This window comes from Petaurus breviceps, unplaced genomic scaffold (genome assembly GCF_028583685.1).
Source record: "Petaurus breviceps papuanus isolate PSGF00001 unplaced genomic scaffold, PetGlider_PUasm1.0 90700, whole genome shotgun sequence".
NCBI lineage: Eukaryota > Metazoa > Chordata > Mammalia > Diprotodontia > Petauridae > Petaurus > Petaurus breviceps.
This window is the reverse complement of record NW_027187315.1, coordinates 1,355,324-1,379,755: the sequence shown is the minus strand read 5'-3', so window position 1 is coordinate 1,379,755 and position 24,432 is coordinate 1,355,324. Positions and strand designations below refer to the sequence as shown.

The 24,432-nt window shown below is 37.5% G+C and overlaps 1 long non-coding RNA gene across 2 annotated transcripts in view; it reads right to left on the bottom strand.

Annotated features, from left to right (window-relative positions):
* LOC138144356 (uncharacterized) overlaps positions 1-19,140 on the bottom strand; it is a 54,535-nt gene extending 35,395 nt beyond the window's left edge. The window contains exons 1-4 of one of the 2 annotated variants that reach the window (XR_011163920.1): positions 18,823-19,140; positions 10,206-10,310; positions 4,628-4,790; positions 1,262-2,258 (exon numbers count right to left, since the gene is read on the bottom strand). This is a non-coding gene — a long non-coding RNA (uncharacterized lncRNA). Of the gene's footprint in view, positions 1-1,261; positions 2,259-4,627; positions 4,791-10,205; positions 10,311-18,822 lie in introns of those variants that run through there. The other variant, XR_011163919.1, reaches the window with a different exon arrangement.
* Positions 19,141-24,432: the final 5,292 nt, after the last annotated feature.

The following is a 24,432-nucleotide window of genomic DNA, read 5'->3' as shown; positions in this document are numbered from 1 at the left end:
AGTGGTTTTTAGGTGGTGAAAAGTGACCCCACCTGGATGCTATGCTCTTTCCCTCAGGATTGGCGGAGTGCTGCAGACTACTCCTTCCCACTACTGCCCTACACACAAACACTGTGTGCTGTCCTTCTACCTCTATTCCTTACTGCTTTGACTAGCACTGACAATTCATAACTTCGCCATGCTGGTGCTATGGGAATGCAACCCCAAGAAGGCTTGGGCAAACTTCCACAACCCGGAGCTGGGGTCTCTACAGCACTGGAAAGAGGGAGGAAGACTGTTACATGGCGGTAGATTTCGTTGTAAGACTCTGTTGGGTACTGCTAGTCCAGCTTGGCTGTGGGTTCAGTAGGAAATGAGGGAGGAGTGCTGAGTGAGCTCAGGTGGGAAAGGGATGATGAATGAACTGACATGAGTATCAGTTCATGGGTTTTTGCAAGGTTTTATTTTTTAACCTTCTTTTGGATTCTGGGTATTTTAGACTATGGAGATATCTTTGGCATATGATTTCCCTTTTGGAGACATTCAAGAAGGCATGATTTTCAAAGAAAATGTCTCTTCCTCCATTTTGTTGCTCATATGTCCTGAAAGTCAGGCATAAGAGTATTCCATCATATTCATCTACCACAATTTATTCAGCCTCTCTACAATTGATAGCTTTTTCCCCCCTCCCCATTCCCCCCCCCGCAGTTTCCAATTCTTTGCCACCACAAAAACAGGTGCTGTAGCTGTCTTTTGTACATATAAGGTATTTTCCTTTTTCTTTGATCTCTTTTAGGTATAGGCCTTGTACTAGTATTACTTTGACAACTTAAGTCCAAATTGCTTTCCAGAAAGGCTGGACCAATTCACAGAGTCTCCAAAAGTGCATCAATGTGCATGTTTTTCCCCAGACCCTCCAACATTTGTCATTTTTCCTTTTTATCAATTTGACAATATGATGTAATCCCCTTATTCTATAGGTGAAAGGCTACATAGTATAATAGAACAAAGAGGTTATTTGGAGCCACAAGATTTGGATTTGAATTCTAGCTCACCTACTTATTCTGGGTGACCTCAGGCTAGTCACTTCACTTTTCTGGTCCTTAATTTTCTCCTTTGCAAAATATTGGAGTTGGACTAAGTTGCCTTTAAGGTATTTTCCAACTCTAAATCCTGTGTGTCCCCCCCATTTAATAATATTTATTTTTTTCCAATTACATGTAAAGATAATTTTCTTTTATTCCTTTTTTTTTTTTTTTTTGCTTTTTGGATGGGCAGTTGGGGTTAAGTGAATTGCCCAAGGTCACATGGCTAGTAAGTGTTAAATATCTGAGGCTGGACTTGAACTTAGGTCCTCCTGACTCCAGGGCCAGTGCTCTATTCACTGCACCACCTAGCCACCCCAAGATAATTTTCAACATTCATTTTTTAAAAGATTTTGAGTTCCAAATTTTTCTTTCTCTTTCCCTTCCTCCCTCCTCCCCAATATAGCAAGCAATCAGATATAGGTTATACATGCACAATCATGCAAAACATATTTCCACATTAGTCATGTTGTGAAAGAAGAAACAGAACAAATGGAAAAAAATCACAAAATAAATTTTAAAAAGTGAAAATAGTATGCTTCAATCTGCATTCAGACTTCATCAGTTCTTTTTCTGTATTTGGATAACATTTTCCATCATGAGTCCTTTGGAATTGTCTTGCATCATTGTATTACCAAGAAGAGCTAAGTCAATGATAGTTGTAAAGCTTGTATTCTTAAAAGTGATTTGCCCAAGAGGTCTTGAGCCCAGGTCCTCCAATGCAAGGCTTGTTTTTCTGGTTGCAGCAGATGAGGCAAAGATTTCACCAGCACCATTTTCCAAGACCCATGGTGTATGAGAGGTGGAAACCCAGTAATACCGGTTCCTCTGCTATAGGCATCGTCTTTACAAACTGTAGAGAACTGGACCGATCAAATCTTTTTGTTTCATCTGATTTAGCTGAAATTAGTTGTACAGACAGAGTCTTTGTCTCAGATGCAGATGGTGATGCAAATCTAAGTTCTTAGGTTGAGAAAGGAAACCTGCTAAGTTATCTTTCTGGGAGGCTACAGGATACAGGTCAGACTAGTCTGGACATCAGGTAAAAAAGAAGGCACACTCTGGTTGGGCTAAGGAATTTTTCTCAACAGTCTTCCAGTTCAGAGTTCCCTCTACGTTCCTCTGACCACCAAGAACAAGCTGTTTCAATGTGAGTGGTATTTCCCCCCAGGCTTTTTTCTTTAAGTACTTTCCCTAAATAGGTTTGGAGTGAGGGTCAGGTAGAGGGAGGAGGAAGTAATTGAAAAAGAGAGAAAGAGGTTTACAGATCTTTTCCATGACAACTCCAAAGAGATGAAAAAGTATCTCTTTCTCACTATTCAAACAGCAACTAAAATGCCACTTAATAATAATAACTAATCTTCATATAGTGTCTACTATGTGCCAGGCACTATGCTAAGCACTTTACAAATGACACTTTTATAAATTTTACAACTTTTTATCTCAAAACAACCCTGGGAGATAGGTGATATCATTATCCCCATTGCATAGATGAGGAAATTGAGGTAGACAAAGGTTAAATGATGTATCCAGAGTTACACAGTTGGCACACATCTGAAACAAAATCTGAACTCAGGTCTTCCTGAATCCAGGCAGGATGCTCCAACCATTTTGCCACTTAAACAAGGTGACTGTCTCTTGTCTATGTGTAGAAACTCCTATACTTATTTACTGTCCTTCCCATCTCAAACAACCACCTACTGTACATGGGTAACAACAATAACAAAAAACTAACATTGATATAGTTCTTTAAGGTTCAGTTTATCTTTGTAATAACCCAGAGAGGTGGGTTCTATTATTATCCCCATTTTACAGGCAAGGTGAATGAGGCAGACAGAAGTTAGGTGACTGGCTCGGGGTCACACAGCTAGTAAGTGTCTGAGGCTTGATTTGAACCCAGATATTCCTCCCTCCAGGTCCAGTGCTCCGACCATTATACCACCTAGCTGCCTTGTGATAGCTAGCCTCTTCACCAGTGGCTAGAATGTTGGAGACATGGAGTCAGGAAAACCTGAGTGCAAATCCTAACTCTGACATTTAACAGCTGTATGACTCTGAGAAAGTCACTTGACTGACCTTTGCCTGCCTTAATTTCCTTGTCTATAAAGAGGGATAACAATAGCATTTGCCTCCTACAGTTGTATCAAATGAAGTAATGTATCTAAAAAAAACTTTTCCAATCTTTAAAATGTTTTATAAATATAAGCTGTTACTACTATTATTTGTAAAAATTTTACTCAATGAAAAAATATTTATTAAGAGCTTATAATGTGTCAGATACTGGGATAGGTGATAGGGATATATATAAAGGAAAAAAATAAAGCATCTCCTACTCTTAAGGAGTTTCTATTTTCCTGGACTATGATAATACCTATGGCACCTACCTCATGATGTTGCGAGGCAACAAAGAGAGGAGGGGAAAATACATATCTGTGTGTGTGTGTGGCATAGTTAGTCTCAGACTTGGAATCAGGAAGACCTGAGTTCAAATCCTGCTTCAGACTCATATTAGCTGTGTGACTACAGGCAAGTCCTTTAATTGCAGCTTCAGTTTCCTCATCTGTAAAATGGGGATAACAACAGCACCTGCCTAATTGGGTTGTTGTGGGGATCAAATGAAGTATAATATGTAAAAGTGTTCTGCAAACCTTAAAGTGCTATTTAAATGCATATATTATATATTATTTACATAATCATTATGCATGTATAACTCATATTATCATATATTATATATTAGTCTAATCACATGCTTAACATTATTCTATTAATGAAGTAAACACATTACAAGATAATTTATATATGTAACTTTGTGAACTTTAAAGGACTATATTAATCACAAATGCTACAAAAATTAACATCATTATAAAATATCCTTTCTTTGACCTGTGGTCAAAGTTGCTCATTTATGATTGTCCTTGCACATAGGGTTAGTGTTTTGTCTCTTTGCTGTATGTCATTTATACATTTGTCCACATCATTCATTGTGATTGCCTTTAATTGAAAGCTCCCAAGAGAAAATATAGGATTTAGAGTTGGAAAGATCTTCAAAAAATCATCTGATTTTTTATGCCTCCTCCATTTAACAGAAGAGAAAATTGAGAACTAGAAGGATGATGCAACTTGTCCAAAATCAAAACAAGTAGCACCTAGCTGGCTAATGTCCTTTCAGATACAGCACACACAGCCTTGCTGGGTCAGTGTGCTTCTCTGTATAGAAACTAGCTCATGCAACTGGGTGTTTCCTCAATTCTTTCAGATGATGTTAGCATAGTATATCTTCCTTTTGTTTATTTTCATTTTTCATTGATTTTCTTTATTACCCAACAGACATAAACACATGAAAGATCTGTGACTTTTTCAGAGAAGGTAGACCCTGGTTCAAAACAGATATCACTTAACTATGACTAAATAGATAAATGCTAGGAAGTTAGTTGTCTGAGTGTCACAGAGACCATGTGAAGTGACCAGGGTCACACAACTAGGAAGTTTCAAAGGAAGGATTTGAACCCCATCCTGTCTTTGAACCTAGCATTTTATATACAATTCAATAGAAATTTTCTTACCTCCTCAGCTGATTTAGGGGGAGAAAAGTAACAACTTCTAAGAATCTTGGAAGGTGGAAAAATCTTGACATTTCTTAAGTCTCACTTGCTTTGACTATTGAAGCCATTCCTGAATCCTTGCTGTGATCACAATTTTCTCCTTTGGAAACAATGTTTGAGAGGCCTGAGAATAGAATGACATAAAAACTAATTGAGGGCTGGGGGTGGAGCAAGGAACGGCCTACCGTGTTTCCCCGATAATAAGACCTATCCCGAAAATAAGCCCTCCCCTTACTGTGTAAGATTCCTCTAAAATAAGCCCTCCCCCGAAAATAAGCCCTATTGAGATTGCTACTGTAGTGAAGGTGATCCCCTGCACTACATGCTACATTACGGTACCCTCTGTATGCACCGTCCCCCCCCTTCCCCCCTTCCCGGTGGCGCTCCGAGCTATATCCAATCAGAGTTGCAGCAGTGAGCACATCATCCTGTTCTTTATTGAATTCATTATTGAATAAAGGTACATTTTTTTGTTCACATTTACCTGTTTATTAAAATTGCTGTCAATGTTCATTAAAATAAGCCCTCCCCTGAAAATAAGCCCTCTGGTGTTTTTTCTGTCCAAAAAATTAATAAGACAGTGTCTTATTATCGGAGAAACACGGTAGCAAGGACTGAACCCACTTACGAGCTCCCCTCAGGCACCTGCCAGGGTAAGAAAAGAGAATGAGGGAAACCTACAACTGGCTTCACAATTAACACGAGTTCATAAAAAACAAAAGATCTCATCTTTGGGAGGAAACGTCCTTTGTGAAATCCAACAAAGGGAGAAGAATTTGTGACAGAGGGTCCCATCATTCACTTCTTGCTCCAGAACAAGTCTCCCATTGACTCCTTCTGTGAACAGTGGCTACAGAAATCTTTGCAGGATGTTTCAGCCACCTTTTTTTTAAAGTGAATAGGTTAGGTTTTCACCCCTCCCCTTTTTTTAATAAAACCGGGAAAGGTTCACCTCAGGCTGAGTACATGTAGCAGCAGTAACAGAAGCAGACAGAAAGCAGAAAAATTATTGCAAGCCTGTGGTCTCCCTCATATCATTGTACCAAAGTCCACATGATCAAAGGTCAAATTCCAATTGGATTTCTGGGTTTTGATATTTCATTGAAATTGTTCTTACCAGATTGAGAAGGAAAAGATTTTTTTCGGGCCTCAGTAAGAACCCTTTCCAAGCACAATTCTCCTCTCCCCCACCCCCAAATGGGCAACAGTACAAAAATTGCAATGGAAGAAGACACAGAGGCAGGGGAACTGGGTTCAAATTCTGACTACCTCAGCTTCACATCTGGTTCATCTCTTTCTTCTACCTATCCTCTTATATGTAATATAGGACTAGAATTTTTTTCCTTTCTTTTTTTCCTTCTCTCCCCCCACACTGTCATTGCATTCAACATGATAAACTCTTTGCTGCAGGATCTGGCCTTCCTTTTCCTCTTTTTGCTCACCCTGCTGATGGGAAGTGCCAGGGAGAGAACAAACCAAATATATCACCAGCCCAAAAGCCCTAAGATTCCTTTTAAATTATTAGGAAAACAAAACCCAAAAATGTCATAAATATGAAAAGAATGATCAGATTAATTAGTTGGAGTGGGATTTTTTTTCGGTACTGTGTACTCAAATTTTTTGTTCTCAGATTTAGTGTATTAATGTTTCTCACATACCTAAAAAGAAAACCTTTACCTTCTCAACAAAAATAGCCAAGTGACTTTGGACAAGTCACCTGACTCCTCTGGGCCTCACTTTTCTCATCCTCTAAAATGAGAGGGTCAGACTAAATGACATTCATGGTCCCTACCACCTCTCTGCCTGTTTCTTCTGATGAAATATTCTTCCTAATAAAATTAAAGTGAATCAGTCTAAAGACAATACTAAAGCCCTACTTTTGGGTGGTGGGGAAGGGGAATGTAGCTACTGTGTTTCCCCGATAATAAGACCTATCCCGAAAATAAGCCCTCCCCTTACTGTGTAAGATTCCTCTAAAATAAGCCCTCCCCCAAAAATAAGCCCTATTGAGATTGCTACTGTAGTGAAGGTGATCCCCTGCGCTACACGCTACATTACGGTACCCTCTGTATGCACCGCCTCCCCCCCCAGTGAAACGCACGCCACGTTCCGAGCTGCATCCAATCAGAGCTGCAACAGTGAACACGTCATCCTGTTCTTCCCCAGTGATTTGCTTGCTGGCGCCATTGAGAGCAGTGCCGCGGAGGAGAGCTGAGGCAGGACAACATAAGCCCTCCCCTGAATATAAGCCCTCTGGTGTTTTTCTTTCCAAAAAATTTAATAAGACAGTGTCTTATTATCAGGGAAACACGGTATGTGATTTCATTGATACAAGAAAACCTCCCCTCTGGTGTAAATTGTCACCTGATCTGCAAATTATTGTCACAGAATAGCCTAGGACATAGATTAAGTGATTTGCCCAGGGTCATATACCATGTGTGTGGAGTTTTTCCTTGTTCCAAGGTCTCTGTTTAACCCTCCATGTTGCCTCACTCAAGCCTTCCCATGTTTTACTGAATTCTTCACATTCCTTGTCATTTATGACACAGTAATATGCCATTCCACTCATGAATCACAATTTGTTTAAGCATTCCCCAATCAATGGGCTTTGACTTTACTTCTAGTTATTCCTGTTTTGTAGCTTCTGGCTGCAGAAGGAGCAGCTATCAATTCCTTGGTATACAGGAGATCTTTCTGTCTTTTTTTTGGGGGGGACATAGGCAGAGAAGCGAGAGCGCTTGATTAAAGGTACAGATATTGGAGTCATTTTCTTAATCAATAAACATTTATAAGAGCCTATTATATGCCATATGCTGTGCTAAGTGCCAGGGATACAAAAAGAGACAAAAAAATATATACAAAGCAAGCTATATAGAAGATAAATACAAAATAATTAAAAGAGGGAGAGGACTAGAGTAAAGTGGGGTTGGGCAAAACATGGGGTTTTAACCAGTACTTAAAGGAAGCTATGGAAATCTGTAGGCAGAATTGAGGAGGGAGAACATTCCTGGGGGGCAGCCAGAGAAAATGCCTGGAGACAAGAGATAAAGTGTTGTTGGTGGAAGAGCCAGGAGGCCAGTGTCACTGGATCAAAGAGAATGTATCAGAGTAATGTATAAGAAGGTTGGAAGGTAGGAAGGGGCTGGGTTATGAAGGGCTTTGAATGCCAAACAGCTTTTTATATTTGATCCTGGAGGTAATAGGGAGCCATAAGTTTACTGAGTAGGGGAATAATATGTTTAGACTTGTGCTTTAGGAAAATCACTTTGATGGCTCAATGGATAATGGATTGAAGAGGGGAGAGACTCCAGACAATCAGACACGTTATCAGGCTATTGCAAGAGTCCAGGCATGAGGTGACAAGGTTCTGAACTAGAGTGATAGCAGTGTCAGAGGTGACAAGGGAACATACAGAAGAGATGCTGCAGAGGGGAAATCAGCCTGGCTTGGCAACAGACTGGCTATGAGGGGTGGGAGATAGTGAGGAGCCTAGAATGACTCCCAGGATGGGATTCTGAGGGCTCAGAAGGATGGAGCTGTCCTCAACAGTAAGAGGGAAGGCAGAAGGAGGCAAGGATTTAAGGGAGAAGATGAGTTCAGTTGTGTACATGTTAAATTTAAAGTATCTACTGAATACCCAGTTTGAGATACCTGAAAGGCAATTGGAGATTGGAAGTGAGCAGAGAGGCTGGGGCAGGATAGATAGATTTGAGAATCATCAACATAGAGATGGTGATTAAATCCATTAAAGCTGATGAGATCACCAAATGAAGGACAGAGAAGAAGAAGGACATATAGACGGAGAAGAGAAGAGGCCCCAGGACAGAACAACCCCTGCCCCCCCCCAAGACACTCTTGTTTCCCTTGATAAAACACACTTTCTACAATGTAAAGACTAGAATAATGTGAATTATTGCTATTATTATCAAAAATTCTTCTTTTATAATCATGAACCAGCAGAAAAATTTTGAGATAACCATCTCAATTTTAAGTCTCCCAAAATCCTAGATTTTTCTATATAAACTGCAATTCTAACCATATCTCTCCCATCATTTACTTATGCAGTAGACTTTTTAAACCTTAGTGCAAATCATAAATTTCATCCATTTTCATTTTCATCTGGTTATATCCAGCCTATCATTCTAGCCTGTCAAAATCTGTTTTGCATCCTGATTCTGTCATTTAACATATTTTCTACTGCATTAGTCTGGTGAACAAGCCAATCAGAGCTTGAATTCAAATTAAGAGGTGCAAGAGGTGACTACACAGAAGACATACAATTATAGAGTGAAGCAAGGTTTATTGAGGCATACACGGGAAAAAGTGTCTACCAGAGGCACCAAATTCAGTGAACTCAGTTTGTGGCAAACCCTAGACCAGCATACCAAACAACTATTCTCTACTCAAGACTACAGACCCCAGATTCCCATTGCTGGGGACACAGCAGGCTTCATTCAATGGAATTCAAAATAAACAACAACAAAAATTACTTATAAAGCTCCTACTACATGCAATATACCGTGCTGGTGAGGAAGAGACAAAAACAAAATGTCCCCTTCCCTCAGGGGGCTTATAACCCACCTGAGGAATAAGAGCAAATGTGCAAATTAGAAAACATATGTTGTATAGAAAATAATTTCAAGGGAGAGTGATTAACATGTGGAGGGATCAGATAAGGCTTCATATAGGAAGTATCTCCTGAGCTGTGATTTGATGGAAACAAGTGAGTCTCTGTATACAGAAGACTAGATTCCAGATCTGGGGAATCATATTAAAAAGTGGAACAGTGGAAGATGGAATGAAATGTACAGAGGACCACTGTCTAGCCAAGTTGACTAAACACACAGTGTATTGTTGTTGAAGATTTTTATGGGAACATAGGGGTATTAGGGTCAGGTCTGTGTTTTAGGCATATGAATATGAAATCTGTCTGAAGGATGTATTTGAGAGAGAGGAGAACAGAAGCAGAGAGACCACTTAGGAAACTAAAGGCATATAATACACACTAAAACAGATCCATTTTTGTGGTAGCAAAGAACTAGAAACAATGACAATGTCTACCAATTGAGGAATGGCTAAACTAATTGGGGTACATGAATGTAATGGAATATTACTGTGCCATGGTTCAATGGATAGAGTTCCAGGTCTAGAGTCAGGAAGACTCATCTTCTTAAGTTCAAATCTGGCCTCAGACATTTACTAGCTCTTTTACTTAGGGAAAGTCAATCTTGTTTGCCTCAGTTTCCTCATCTGTAAAATGAGCTGAAGAAGGCAGTATATCTGCCAAGAAAACCCCAAATGGGATCATGAAGAGTCAGACATGACAGAATATGGAAATGAAAGAAACAACAAATATAAATACAGAGAAATATGGAAATACAAATATGAAGTAAGCAGAGCCAAGAAAATGCAATAAACAATGCAAATGGCAAGAACGATAACCCCCAAATGATTTTTTAATGTTGAAAGATTATTAAAAAAACAAACTTGCACCCAAAGAAAAGACATGAGAATATGAGAAGACACTTCCCAAACATACCCTGCTCCCCATCTTATTTGAAGAGGTATGAGGTACACTGGGATAGAACATTGCATATATTGTCAGATTTTGTTTTCCAGGATATTGATTTTTTTCCTCTTCTTCCTGTTTAAAAAAAAAACAAAACTTTGTTATAAGGGATGGCTCTCTTGGGTGGGGGAGGGAAAGAAATATAAGAAGAAACTTAGATCATATAAAAAAGATATGAACAAATTTTATTTTTTTAAGGAGGCATTTCAATAACTCAAGCAATAAATGTTAAGGACCCAAGCTAGAGTAAAGGTTTTGTGAGTGAAGAGAAGGGGAAAGATTCAAGAGATTCTGCAGAAATAGATTCATGAAGTCATACAGTTACCTAGCATAGAGATTTAGTGATAAATATGGGGCTTGATGGATTTTGATGGGGTCCAGTGGGAGGTGGAAAGATCCTGAGGGGCCCTCTAGTCTAACTCTCTCATTTTACAAGTAAGGAAACTGAGATGCAGGGACATTTAAGTGACTTACACAAATTTACATAGGAAGTGGCAGAACCAGGATTTGAACTCAGGTGTTTAATTCTATTTTCACCACATTAGACTTCCTTCTCATAACTTTATCCAAATAATTAATTTAAACTAATGTGTTCTCCAGTTGGCTTATAGAGTGAAGCAAAGTTTACTGAGGCACATACAAGAAAAGGCATCTACCAGTGGCCCCAAATTCAGTGAACTCAGTTCTCTGAAGGCACACCAACAACACACCAAGCTATTGTGGATAACTTTTTTTTCCAAATATGCATAGAAAAAAAGGTCTTGACCAGATGGAGGTAAGGGAGTATTGCAGGAGAGAAAATAGACAATTTTCATTATATAAATTTGAAAGCTTTTACACAGAACAAAATAAATTCAGTAAAAATTAGAATAGAAGCAGTTCTCTGATAAAGATCTTTTATCCAAGATATATAAAAAAATTGGTTCAAATATATAAGAACAAGAATCCTTGTTTAAAAAAGTTTATTTGGATGTCCCTATTCCATTAAAATACTGTGTGTAGAATGTAGTAAAATTGCAAAACACTTATTATTATCTCATTATTGATTATGTTATGCCTTTTGCCTTATGGTTTCTTATTTTTTTTAAGTAAATGGAGAAATTTAGACATTTGTGAAAATGAATTCAATTTTATATTATATTTTTGTTTCATGAAATATTTTCCAATTACATTTTTAAAAATTTTAACTTTAATTTTTTAAAAATTTTGAGTTCCAAATTCTCTTCCCCCTCCCTTCCACCATCCACTGACAATGCAATGTGACATCAGTTGTTCATGTGAAGTCATGTAAAACATATTTCCATATTTTAAATGTTGCTCCCCCCCTAAAAAGACCCATGCGCACTAAAAAAAAAACCACACACAAAAATAAGAAATTGAAAAAAGTATGCTTCAAAGCACTCAGTTCATCAGTTCTCTCTCTGGAGGTGCTTAGCATTTTTCAGCCTGAACATTTTGGAATTGTCTTTTGATCATTGTCTTGATCAGGGTAGCTTAGCTTTTTCACAGTTTATGACGCTTACAATATTGTTACTGTGCACAGTGTTCTCCTGGTTCTACTCACCTCACTTTGTATGAATTCATACAAACCTTACCAGATGTTCCTGAAACCATCCTGCTGGTCATTTCTTATAGCACAATAGTATTCCAGCACAATCGTACAACACTTATATAATGTATCATATACCAATATCATACATCATATATCATATAACAATTGTTCAGCCATTCCTCAGTTGATAGTCATTCTTTCAATTTCTAATTCTTTGCCACCAGAAAAAGAGCTGCTATTAGTATTTTTGTTCACAGATTTTTTTTTCCTTTTTAAAAAATATTCTCTTTGGGACACAGACCTAGTAGTGGTATTGTTGGGTCAAAGGATATACACAGTTTGATAACCCTTTGGACATTGTCCCAAATTGCTCTACAGAATGGTTAGACCAGTTCACAACTCCACTAGCAGTGCATTAGTATGCCTATTTATCACATCCCTTCTAACATTAATCATTTTTCTTTTCTGTCATGTTACCCAATCTGATAGATATGAGGTGATACCTCAGAGTTGTTTTAATGTGCCTTTGTCTAGTCAATAATAATTTAGAGAATTTCTTATGTTGCTATTGATAGTTTTGATTTCTTCTTCTGAAAATTGCTTGGTTTTTTTTGTCCTTTCACCATTTATCAATTGAGGAATGGCTCTTATTTTTTTTTTTTATAAATTTGGCTCACTTTCCTATATAGTTGAGAAATGAGAACTTTACCAGAGAAACATTGTAAAAAATTTCCCCCAGTTTCCTACATTCCTCCTATTTTAGCTCTTAGACTCATTAGCTTCTTCTATTATTTTTATAGGGGGGAAGGCAAGGCAATTGGGTTAAGTGACTTGCCCAAGGTCACATAGCTAGTAAGTATTAAGTGTCTGAGGTCGGATTTGAACTCAGGTCCTCCTGACTCCAGGGCTGGTACTCTATTCACTGAGCCATCTAGCTGACCCCCAAAGCTAGCTTTTAGTTATATTTAGTGATTCAATTTTTTTAACTTTCAATTTTATTACTCTCCTTTGAGTTTCAGGATTTCCTTTCTGGTTTTTAATTGTAGATTTTTAATTCATTTTTTCCTAGGTTTTTTTTCCCCTTAGTTGCATGCCCAATTCATCGATCTGCTCAGTCTCCCTTTTACTGATGTATGAATTTAAAGATATATATTTAACCCCTAAAAGTGCTGCTTTGGCTGTTTCTCACAACTTTTGGTATGTTGTCTTTTTGTTGTTATTATCTTTAATGAAATTAATTGTTACTCTAATTTGTTCTTTGACAAACACATTATTTTTAGATTGCTTAGTTTCCAATTCATTTTTATTTCACATTTCTATGGCCCTTTGTTAAAATTAATTTTTTGCATTATGGTCTGAAAAGGATGTATTTAATATTTTTGCTTTTCTGCATTTGTTTGTGAAGTTGTTATGCCCTAATACATGATCAATTTTTGTGAAGGTGTCAAGTACAACTGAGAAAAGGTATATTCCTTTCAATTCTCATTCAGTTTTCTCCAGAGGTCTATCATACCTAAGTTTCTAAAATTCTATCCATATTCTTAACTTCTTTCTTATTTATTTTATGGTTAGATTTATCTGGTTTTGAGAGAGGAAAGTTGAGGTCCCTTAGTATTAAAGTTTTACAATCTATTTCATCTTTTAATTCATTTAACTTTTCTTTAAGAATTTGGATGCTACACCATGTTGTATATAGGTTTGGTATTGCTATTACTTCATTGTCTATGGCATCTTTTTAGCAAAATGTGGTTTCCCTGATTATCTCACTTATTTAGGTCTATTTTTGCTTTTGCTTTCTATGAAATCGTGACTGCTTTTTTTAAATTCAGCTGAAGCGTAATAGATTCAGCCTCAGTTCCTTATTTTAACACTGTGTGTCTGTCCCTCTCTCTCTGTTAGAATTGTGTTTCTTGTGAACACCATGTTGCTGGATTTTGGTTTCTAATCTGTTGTGCTGTCATTTCATGGGTGAATTTATCTCATTCACACTCACAGTCATGATCACTAACTGTGAATTTCATTCCATCCTATTTTCTTCTGTTAAGCTTTCTCTGTTTTTATCCTGTTGCTCCTCAAGTCTGTTTTGCTTTCACACATGTCCCTTGCTCCTCTCCCCTTCCCCTCCTACTTCCTTGTTGGGTAAAATAAATTTCTATACCTAATTTAAATGCAAACAATGAGCAAGTGAGACTTGGACTGGGGTCTATTATTAGCCAATCAGTGAGAGCCAGGGTGATTTGGTTTAAAGGCATAGTTAAGAAGCTCCATTTGAATCCCAATAGGCTTCATCAAAGCCTAAGGGTTTTTCAGAGCTATAGTTCAAGAAATCATAAATTGAAAACTACATAAGAAACTTCATTTCCCCCCCTACTTATTTATACTATCATTGTGGGTTTTTCCCAAAAAACTGGGACAATTAAATCTTTTGTCTCATGTAGAAATGATCAGCTTATCCTAGGAGGAGCATCTTATTCCTTGTAGTTGAAACCAGGTGGAGGGGCAGATGGAGATTGAACATAACTTTTAGTTGTGAACTAGTCCAATCATTCTGGAGAACATTTTGGAGCTATGCCCGAAGGAGTATAAAATTGGGCATATCCTTTGACTCAACAATACTTCTAAGAAATCTAAATCACATTCCCCACCCTCCTCCACCCCATCCCCCACTCCTCCATCTCACCCCCCTCATCTCCCCACCCCACCCTCCTACCCTCCCACCCCCCATCCCCAAAGAAAGGAAAAGACCCATAGAAATAGAAATAGTTATAGCAGTTCTTTTGGTGGTGGCATTGGAAATTGAGGTGATGTCCCTCAATTGGGGAATGGCTAAACAAGTTGTAGCATAAGAATGTGATGGAATACTATTGTACTGTAAGAAGTGATAAAATGGATGGTTTTAGAAAAAATCTGGGAAAACTTGTATGAACTAATGCAAAGTGAAGTGACTAGAATTAGAAAAATAATTTATACAGCAATAGCAAAATTATAAAAATGACCAACCACTATTTCAAAAGACATATAATGAACCATGCTATCCCCTCCAAATAGAAAGATGATGGAACCACAGTACAGTTTGAAGTATATATTCTTCTCTTTCTTTTCTAAAAATGTTTGGGAAATGGCTAGTGAAAGAATTTATTTTGCAAGACTATGCATATTTATAATTTCTTGCCTACTAAATGAGTGGGGGAGGGAACAGAGAGTATTCAGAAATTAAAATAAAATAAAATTGAATTTAAAAAAAAGATAAAGCTTGACATTTTCAGGATGTTGTATAAGGGGTTTTTAATCAGTTGGAGAATGGTGCCAGTGAACCTTTAGGGCCCCTCCAATTTGAAGATTCTGTGGGGCAATATTAAGCAAAGTACAATTGTGTTTATTCTACCTACAACACATCTTCTTCATAGGGTTGCTTTGGGGAAAGTGATATTTAAATGTCATCAATTACCCAATTTTGCATTCATCACTGACCTGAGAATTGGAGGAAGGGAGGGTAAGAACAGAGCATTGCATGTGCCAATCTGACTGCCTGACATGAGATAACAAGATTGCATTTCAAACATTTGAAAGTTTTCAAAGATTCAGAGAATGAGACAGAGACAGAGAGACAGAAACGCAGAGACAGACAGAGATAAGAGACACAGACAGACAGACAGAAAGATGGACAGAAAAAAAAGCAAAAAAAAAAAAAAAGAATATATATTTGGGGCGGCTAGGTGGTGCAGTGAATAGAGCACCGGCCCGGGAGTCAGGAGGACCTGAGTTCAAATCGGACCTCAGACACTTAACACACACACACACACACACACACACACAAAACTAGCTGTGTGACCTTGGGCAGGTCACTTAACCCCAACTGCCCTCCAAAAAATGAAAGAAAGAAAGATGGACAGAGAGAGATGATGTAAATTTCCTTAAATAGGCACAGATTAATCTGCATCCTAAATACTCCCAACAAAATTAGGACTCCTTCCAATGTTTTCAGAGTTCCTTAACTATATACTATAAGAGAATGCTTTTCCCTTTCATGATTTATTTTTTTGACCCATTTCTTCTCCATGTCTCTCTAAAATAATTCCTAGAATACAAAGAGATAGAAAAGGAGAGGTTGCTGGTGTCAGAGATTCAAGTAGCCTTCCTCCTTCTACTTCTCTCTCTCTCTCTCTCTCTCTCTCTCTCTCTCTCTCTCTCTCTCTCTCTCTCTCTCTCTGTCCTCTTCCTCTCTCCTTCCCTCCCTCCCCCTTCCATTGATCCCTCTTCTCCTCCTTCCCTCTTCCCTATTCCTTATTCCCTTCTCCACATCGTCTGTCCCCTCTAAAGCAAGGTCTGTGAATTTGTTTTTATATGTTGATAGCTATATTTCAGTATAATAGATTTCCTTTGTAATCTTTGTATCTTACATTATGCATTTAAAATCATTATTCTGAAAAAGGGTCCATAGACTTAATCAGACTTTAAAAAAGGGGGGGGGGGTTAGTTAAGAATCTTTGCTCTCAAGTAAGTACTTAGAAAATTTATTATGGAGAGGAGAGAAACTCCAAGGGTAAAAGGATTTGTTTCCTTTATATACCATTCAGTATAGGGCAAGTAAGGTGCTTATGAAAATCTTAAAGCACTATACAAATTCTAGTTAATATAAATAGTACTCTCTGTCTTAGCCCCAGTTCTTTCACTTTGAACCTTAGGACCTTCCAATAGACTATCAGCTCCTTTAAATCAAGGACTGTGTTCTGTTTTGTCTTTGTATACCCAGAATCTTGTACCTAGTGCTTAAAAATGTTTCTTATAATGGACTGGACCTTGGACAGGTCATTTAATGAGCCAGTTTCCTCACCTGTAATATAAGGATAGTGAGAAAAAGTATAGAAATATGAGTTATGAGGATTGTGGGTATTATTGTTATGATTACTTCTACTCTCTACTTCAAAGGGTTTTTATGAGGATCACAGAAGATAATGAATGTGAGGGAAGGAAGGAAAGAAAGAAAGGAGGGAGGGAGAGGGAGAGAGCAAGGGAGGAGGGAAGCGAGGGAGGAAGGAGGGAAGGAAACACACATTTATTAAGTGCTTGTTATATACCAGGCACTATGCTAAGTGCTTTACAAATATCTTATTTGACCCTCACAACAACCTTGGAAGATAGGAGCTACTATTCTCCTCATTTCAAAGTTAAGTAAACTGAGGCAGACAGAGATGAAGTGACTTGCTCAGGGTCACTTAACTATTAAGTATCTGAGGTCACATTTGCACCCAAGTCTTTTTTATTCCAGGCTTAGCATTCTATCTATCCACTGTACCACCTCACTGCAAATTCAGAAACTTCTGGAAGAATTTAAGGAATACAGCACTTAAAGATTTGCAAAACGCTGTACATACATGACCTTATTTGATGATGGAGAGTATTGTGGATGAGGTAAGTACAAGGAGCTTATGAGATGAAAAGCACAGATTTTACTATTCCCATTTTACATACAAAATACTGAAGATAATAGAGGTTTGCATGATTCATCCTGGTTATGAGGAAGTAGAGGTCCCTCCCAGATCTATGTCTATGATGAAAGACTGGCCTCTTCTTACTACAAATCCAAGGCTCTTTCTCTTATACCATATATCCATCTTGTACCTCCCAACTATATCCACCTCCTCACTTTTCATTTTTTTTAACCCTTTGTAATCTGGCTTCCAAACTCATCAGAGAACTGAAAACTGTTATCTCCAAAGTGTCCAGTCATCTCTTAATGACCAAATCCAATGACCTTTTCTCAGACCTCATCCTTCCTAACCTCACTGCAGCATTTGATCCTGTCAGCCACCCTGTCCACTTGGATATGCCCTCCTCTCTACATTTTTGTGACAATACCCTCTCCTTCCTATCCGACTGTTCTTTCACTTTCCTTTGCTGGATTATTGTCCATATCACACCTCTGAACTGTGTATATTCTCCCAAAGTTCTGCCATAAGTCCTCCTCTCTTTTCTTTCTTGCATTGGCACTACAGTTCTCTCTCTTGACGACCTGTTCAATTATCCTCTTTATACAGATGATTCCCAGATATATTTATCCAGTCTTTGTCTTTCTCCAGGATACTCCAGTCCTGTCCACCCATAGGTCACTTCAGACTAGATGTCCCTATAAACATTTCACACCCAACATGCCCAAAACACATCTTTTCCCCAAAACACACTCCAAAATGTCCTATTTCTGCTGAGGATACCACCACCCTCTTACTCACTCAGATTAATGCCTTCAGAACCATCCTCAATTCCTCATTCTCCTTCACTTTACAACTTAAATCATTTGACAGGTCCCATCAATTTTATCTTCACAACATCTATTACATTCATCCCCAATTCTCCACTCAAAAACCACCACCCTAGTTCAGAGGTATCATTACCTCTCACCTGGGCTGCTGCTATATAATCATAATTGGTTTTCCTCCCTCAAATCTCTTTCCTGTCCAATCCAAAAAGTAATCTTAAAGTAGAATTCTATGCATCTTAGTCCCCTACTCAATAAATTTCAGTGATTCCTTATTACCTCTATAATTAAATTAGGAACTTTTTTGCTTAGCATTTTACCAGTCTTATTATTTGTTATGCCTATCACATACTCTTGAAGTCTGTGAAACTGACCTTACACACACACACACACACACACACACACACACACACACACACACACACACACACACACACACACACACACTGACATTCCATCTTTCATCTCTGAATTTTTGCAAAGGCTTTCTCCCCAAGTTTGGTATGCACTCCTTTCTCACTTCTCTCATTTTGAATCCTTCAAATCTAAAGTCAAACTTTACTTCTTATCTGAGACCCAGCCTCATCCTCCTGCTGCTACTAGGGTCTATGTCTCCCAAAATTTATAATATGCATTTATTTTGTATATTATTACATGTATATATGCTTCATCGCTTGATAGGATGTAAGCTCCTTGAGCTCAAGGATTGTTTCATTTTCATCTTTGTACTTCCCTTCCCCCCCTCCCAAGCCTACCACCATCTACCACAGCCCTCTTACCTCGTAGGCATTAAACAAAATGTTCATTGATTGATTGACCTAGAAATGGGCAGCTTTGTCAACACTTGAAATTTGGACATTTCAAACTAGACTCCAGAAAACTTTCTTGCCAAGCCACAAGTCCATCTCCTGTCTTCCCTGCTCCAATCAAAGTCACTCACTCCTTGGAGAGCATAGTTAGACAGTGGGTGTGAAGTGGGCATCTGGTTAGCACATGTCTCCTTCCAGTTGCAAAACTCACAGACTCTTTACCCAAATGCTCAGCACCTTGATTCTCATCAACTGTTCCAAAATTTGCATATTGTTACATGCAACCAAATTGTTTAGATAAACCTTGCTGATAAATTTCAGGATCTACCAACCTTTCCAACATGTAAACCTATCACTAACTTGAAATCTGTCACAGACTTTCTTGATCACTCCAATTTATGCATGTATGAATGTGTATGTATAGCATGTGTGTATAATGTATATCTGCATATAATGTACATTATATATAATGTGTATCTAAGTACATTTATGAGTATAATATATGTGCACATATAATGTATGTGTTTATAATATGTGGGCATATATAATGTATATCACATGATGCATGTGTATATATAATATATGTGTATGTATATATGATGTATATGTGAGCATGTGTATGGTGTGTATAATGTACACATCTGTGTATGTGATGTATATGTTTTTATGTATATAATGTGTATATAAGTATATTTTTGTGTAATGTATATGTGCACATATAATGTATGTGTTTATAATATATGTGGGCATATATAATGTGTGTATATAATGTGCATATATAATGTATATTGAGTTGTATGTATTATGTATATGTGTATATGTATATGCATGTATATGTGAGAATTCAGTATTGTGTATTTTGTAAATACATGCAAATATATCCACACACATATAGGCACACATGTTACATTTCATACAGTAACAGCTCATTTAGTAGAAAGTGCCAAGTCTGGATTCAGAAAAAACTAACCTCCAGTCCTAGCTCAGATACTTAGTAGCTGTGACTCTGGGTAAGTCACTAAGCCTCTTTTAGGTACAAATTCCTTAAGGGGATAAGAATAGCACCTACCTCCCAAAGTTGCTGTGGGGATCAAAAGAGAGAATACTTGTAAAATACTTTGTGAACCTTAAAGCTATTACTATTATTATTAATAGTGATGGTTATCATGATGGTGATAATAAAAAATCTCACCTCTTGGCTCATAACCCAAAGGTGAAAAAAATAAGGAAAGACTCTCTACTATAAACACAAGACACAGTCTGGTAGCTTTGCTCCTAGGAGGGACCCAACAGTGCCTTGTGGCTTGTCATGCTCTTGTGTGAGGCAGGCTCCCTACCAGATCTGTAGTCCAGGTTTTTGGCCCACAGCACCTGAGGAGTCATACATTAAAGAAGAATCAGGGGAGGGGCTGGGATGGGGAGACAGGATTGCTAATGGGCTCTGATATTTCTATAGAATTTTAAGGTTTTCAAATGCTTACCTCAGCACAGCTCTGCAAGTAAGCTGAAGCTCATAGGTCAATGTAGCTCTCTCTGAAGTGTGGGAAACAAGCATTGGAATTTGGGTTTCCTGCTCCTTTGTCTAGTGCTCTTTCTAGCTGGCTGTATACCTTGTCTTCCTAAGCTAGATCTTCTGGGTGCTAGAGAGAGATGTCCTAGAGTCAGCTCTAATGGAAAATCAATTGGTAAATTTTTAGTGTGAGCATTTATGTCTCAGAAATCACAAATGCTACAAATCAAAGCTTGATTTATTGATTTTTGTTTGCCTAGACTTTTTTTGAAGTGTTAATAATATAGATTAAATTTTAAAGCATTTTTGGATATATTTTTCTTTTCTGGTGAGACTTGTTAAAGACACCCCTGGTTCTAGGACATCAGGTTGTTTTGGTTTTATTCTTTTTTTTATCCTTTCTTAACCTTAGAATGAACAATGTTTTATGGCATTTAATTTTTAATTTTAATTTTTAAATGAAATATTTCTGGAAGCTAGATGCAAAAACACATGACAGCAGGGTTTTATTCTTTTTTTATCCTTAACCTTAGAATGAACAATGTTTTATGACATTTAATTTTTAATTTTAATTTTTAAATGAAATGTTTCTGGAAGCTAGATGCAGAAACACATGATAGGGGGATGAGAAGAGGAAAAGAGTATGGTATAGTAAAAACTGTGTTGGAGTTGGGACTAGCAGAGTCCTGGAATTAAATCTTCTCTCTGACACTGACTGTGTGACCCTGGGAAAGTCATTTCACCTCTATAAGCCTTAAATTCCTCACTTGCAAAGTGGGGAAATCCTAATACTCATGACTTCAGAAGGCAATTATGAAGAAAATGCTTCAAGTATTAGGCAGATTGGAGGCCACATCTTACAGCCTTATACAAGAAAGACTGATCTCTATGGTTGTTCTGTGAACCACAAGGTTGGTTTCCGGTCTCATACTATGAAATGGCCTACAAACTCACTGAACCAGTTTTCCAAGGTACACATGTTTTTCCTTGATTCAGTCTTTCCATTTTTCTTCCCATTATACCTAGTTACATTTCATAGATAAAATGGATAGACAGAGAGACAGACAGATAGATAGATAAAGCAAACTTTTAATATAACACCACTTTGGTGTATTAGAGAATGATAAAGGTGGTAGATATAATAACTCTTTTACATCTCATCTAATCACATAACAACCATATGCCTTCTGGCACCTAAAAAGGCACTTCTAACTAGTTTCAACTTCCTCTAGTCAGACTCTCTCTGGAGACAAACTGAAAAGTCCAAAATATTCAGTCTGCTTCATAGGTCACATGAAGCTACCTGGAAAGACAGGTCTTATTTTCATGTATCAGTGAATTGGCTTTAACTCAAAGAACTGGACATCCCATACAGATACCATAAACATAAGCTCCTTGTGGACACTTACTGACTGTTTATTATAATTTAGGATTAATATATTTTAATTGCATATTTTAAATTTCATTTCCTTTTTTGTTACAAATACTTGACTTGGACAGGCCACCTTATTGTCAGGCAGAAGCTTGCCATAATGGTGTAATCATTTTTAAAACCTTCCTCAGACCCTAATAGGGTGAAAATTCTCTTGTGGTTGGAGAGTGGACAATACAACTAATCAGAATGAAATTGGACTTAGCTATTCTTTTTCTTTTCCCTTGATGGCATTGCCACAGAGACTATTTGTGTCCAAATGACTCATTTCCACTGGTAAACTGTTTTAGATAGAGATGATTCTGCCATCAATTCAAGTTCAGTCAATTCACTCCCCTCTTAGTTTAAGTCAGCAGACTTCCCTCTAAGCTCTTCTTCTCTAAATGAGAGTTAGTTTTCTCTTTTCTTCCATAGCTCTATATTAAAAAACATTCTGATTCGGTTAATTTTAAGGAGAAGCTTCTTATATATCCATGAGCTACATTAAGTTGTGGGTAGAGAAGATTTCTGATACCACAAGAAGGGTAAAGAGATAGAGGAAAGCAGAAACCATCTATATTACTGTAACAATCTTCAAGCAGGGGTTTAAAAACCTCCTAGGTCAAACTGCTTTCTAAGCTACTGGTTCCTTCTTGTTTACTTTCTTTTGATTACAAACTCAACATCTATCAAGCACACACCTACTAGTACTTCATTTAAAAGGTTAATCAATGTATTTCATAGAAGATAAAATGCACATAATGAGCTTTTCAAAGTATCTTAGTACTTGCAGTGATATTTAGGGGGTCATTGGTCTCTTGTCTGTGGCAAAGTGAATGTGCATTCAAGACAGAATTATTTATCCTCCTTCAAGAGCTGAAGATACCACCCTCCTTAGGAAGCCTCAATGTGTTATAATGGCATGAATAGTGGATTAGATAATAGAAGATCTAGGTTCTAGTCCTCTCTCTACCACTTGCTGTATAACATTGGGCAACTCATTCCAAGTCTCAGTTTCCTTCTCTGTAAAAATAGATAATTATGTTTACCCCATCTACCTCATAAAGATGGGGGTGAGGAGTAACAAATAAACATTTATTAAGTGCTATGCTAAGTGCTTTCCAAATAATACTCCTTTGATCCTTACAACAACTCTGGGAGGTAAAGGCTACTATTATCTACATTTTACAATTGAAAAAAGAGCAGCACACAGAGATTGAGTGACATGTCCAGGGTCACACAGCTAGTAAGTGTGTGAGGTCTTGTTTGAACTCAAGTCTTCCTGATTCTAGGTCCTGAATTCTATCCACTGCACCACCTAGAGAAGAGGAGTCAGACACCTGACCCAGGGGCTCCATCCAAGAGCAGAGGGAACCAGATTATAATATAATCATGAGATATTTAACAAAACAAATAAAAATGCAATAAAACATAGACTATATTAATATGTGGGCTTCTAAGTCAATAAGTGGTCCCCAAGGATCCTTATTATGGGTTAACAGGCCCTTTTCAATTTGAGTTTGTCATCATTGACTTAGAAGATCAATTGAGTTAATAGAAGTGAAAATATTTTAAAGAAAAAAGCACTAAGCAAATAAACATAAGGCAATGGTGTTCTAGAAAGAACTCATTCCAACATATTTCCACTCAATGATGGTATACTTTATTGCTAATTCCATTTTTAAGCCTAATAGTCAAGGTTCCCTACAATAAGCCCCAACCTATCTCTCCAGCTCTATCACACCTCCACAGATACACAGAACAACTTTTCAAAATGTCCCTTATAAAAAATCTCTTCCTCTACAGACAATCTCAGGTTTACAAATTACCAACCAGTTTGTGTGAACCTTTCCACTCTTGTTAGAGTAAACCATCCCTTTTTCTGAAATATATAATGAGTGAGAAACTTAGCCATAAAGAGGTAGCTCCTCTCTGGAAAATGGAGCATTGGTCCCCAAAAGCATCTGCCACCCCCACCATAACCTCATCTTGAGATGTTGACAGTCGAAGGAGATGGCTGTCATGCTCATTACTGATTTCTTTCAATGAAACTTTAAATAGGATTTCCCAAATGTTGTATATAGTAGTTGAAAGTAATTGAAATAGTATGAATACTACTATAGCCAACTTACCTATATTTGTAAATGCCCTAAAGATACCATGAATGGACAATCAACTTGGCCCAGGGCTGAATTATGAGGGGAAGAGCATACTGGTTTATTTTTGGGAAATTGCTTAGTGCTATTAATGATCTCAGCCTTGTCCCTGAAACAAAGGCCCACATTTTTAACATCAATATTTTCACAGTGTTCCTGCATGGCTATGAATCATGGATTACAGATCTCTAAATTATAAGAAATATGGGTAATACAAGAGTAATGGAGAGATTTGTGGTAGGAGGTATGAGCAAACTGTAATATATTACCAATAAAAAAATGGAGCAGGTAAACTGGAGTAAAGAGAATCATCAGAGAAATTATGTGACCAAAAAAAGACATAAGGCTTTTTCATATATTGATAATGAGGGACAACCCTGGAAGGTCTAAGAGCCCCATTAGTGGCCATGAAATGTCAAGAAATATAATAAAAGATCACCAATACATACATAGGGTTGACAGGCATATAGATAGAGCACTGTACTAGTACTCTATCAGGAAGA